The sequence below is a fragment of the Arachis duranensis genome, chromosome 8 (assembly GCF_000817695.3).
Source record: "Arachis duranensis cultivar V14167 chromosome 8, aradu.V14167.gnm2.J7QH, whole genome shotgun sequence".
NCBI classification, from domain to species: Eukaryota; Viridiplantae; Streptophyta; class Magnoliopsida; order Fabales; family Fabaceae; genus Arachis; species Arachis duranensis.
Window position 1 is genome coordinate 39,585,044 of NC_029779.3, and position 2,258 is coordinate 39,587,301.

Here is a 2,258-nt window from a genome sequence, read left to right on the forward strand (position 1 = left end):
GGGTTGGGGAAAGTTGGGTTTTGGCAAAAAAAATTGTAAAAATACCCATTGCTAAAAAATACTAAGCCCGGCGGGAAAACCCGCCCCGCTCCGCCAAAGCCCGTGGTTTAAATAGTGCGGGTTAGGCGGGCTTTTGCTATTTGGCGGTCCCAATTTTTCAACTCAACCCGCTTTTTTTGACGGGTTACGCGGGCCGACCCGACGGGTTTAGACCCGTTTGCCACCCCTATACATATATGCTATTTAGTAATTTTTTTATATATTAAATAATTATAATCATATAATAACATTAAAATCAGAAAACATATTAAATCTATTACAGTATAACTATTTAAAATATTATTTTAATATAATCTTTTAATATTATAAAATAATTTTGCATAAAAATTTTGTGAGTTTGGCAAATTCTTTTAATTTGACCGGTTTCAAATCCTAGTCCGACCCACTTTTTTTAGCGAGTTCGGCGGGTCGGCCCGACGGACTCGACCCGTTTTGCCCGAGTTTGGCGGGTCGGCCCGACGGACTCGACCCGTTTTGTCACCCCTAATATATATTAAGAAGATTATCACATATTTTACTATATAAAGGTAGAAACTTTTTGTTCTAAAAAATATAAATTAAATAAATACAAAAAATATAAATTTTTTTTATTCATTAAAATTAATTATTATGCAAATTTTTTTATAATATTAAAATGATATTTTAAACTATAATATAAAATATGAAAATAATTAAATTCTGATTTTAAATTAATTAATAAATAATTAGATTATTATATCCAATACTTATTAACTAACTATTTTTGTTAAAAATATTATTATACGATATAATTTTTTATCACATATTTGTCAAAATATAGTTTATTTAAAATATTATATATAATACATGAAAATATTTTTTTATTTTCTTAAGAAAAACTGAATAAATAATATGTATCAGCTACTTATATGTATCATATGTGTGTATGTAATAGTGACTCATATAAGATTAAGATTGGTATACATTTCATTATTTTTTAGACTCTCTAATATATATGCCACCTCAAGCCTCTCTCGTCTAGTCTTTTTTATTCATATTTATTTTGTAGTAATAATAAGTAGATAATAATTTATAATTATATTTATGTACTGAGATATTCTATATTTATTAGAGTCCATCAATGTTCTTGTTTCATATTAGCCTTTGATTTTCATCTAATAAAATCTAATGGCCTATATAAATGTAGCTCATTCAATAAGCACATAAGGATTGAGCTCATTTTAGACATATCCTTAGTATATTAGTTATATTTATACATAATTTATTAATTTATTAATAAATTCTAATTTTGATGACGATGGTAGCACTATAGCAAGTAGCAACATTAATAATTAATAAAAGAATAATAGCACATGAGAACGAACTGGTGAAATAAAAAAAGAACACAATAATTTAGCCGTGATAAACCTTACTCTTTTTATTTTGGTGACTAACCTTCTCTTCAATTTTCCCTTTTTTATTTTTTCTTTTTTTTTATGTTTTCTGTTTATGGAAAACTTTGTGTATCCAGAGAGGGGTGGACTGATAAGCAGGCGACAGCTGGAGTTTGAGACAGCGTTGCCCGAGCTACAGTCTACTTTTAAGTTTGAATTATTTACTTACAAGAGACCAACCTTGATGAGATTCGAAAAAGGGAGGGGCACGTCAAGCAGCAAATCTCGGATGATCTTCTTCGCCAGAGAACTCTTCAAAACAAATCAAGGTAAAGAAAATTTTGAAAAAATGTAAAACGGTAAAAGAAATTGGATAAGTTCTTACAAGTAATTGCCTCCCTAAATCTCTTTTAATATTTTTGTTTTTCTAAAAGATAGATCTTAATAAACTTTAAAATAAAGAAAACAGATATTTATTAATAAAGGTAGAATTACTACTATAAAAAGTGATTAATAACTCTACTATAGATACACTGATACTTCTCAGGTATATACACATTCGAATTTACTAAAAACATGTCTAAAACTTTTGCTAACTTAAGCATCAGAGTCTCTTGTAGGTACCAATCTCATCTCTCCACGAGAAACTCGGACGGTGGCACCTTGGTACAAGAACAAGTCGGACGCTGGCTTACAAGGAGTCTGGACCTCACGTCCAGACCCAAATTAACATTTCACGTGACCTTTACTTATAGAAATTAGAAATTAGAAATCAGAAATTAATGGAAGACTTGTCTCAGTTTTCCACAACCAAAACTTTTTGTATCCTTAATATGCGAGTTGAAT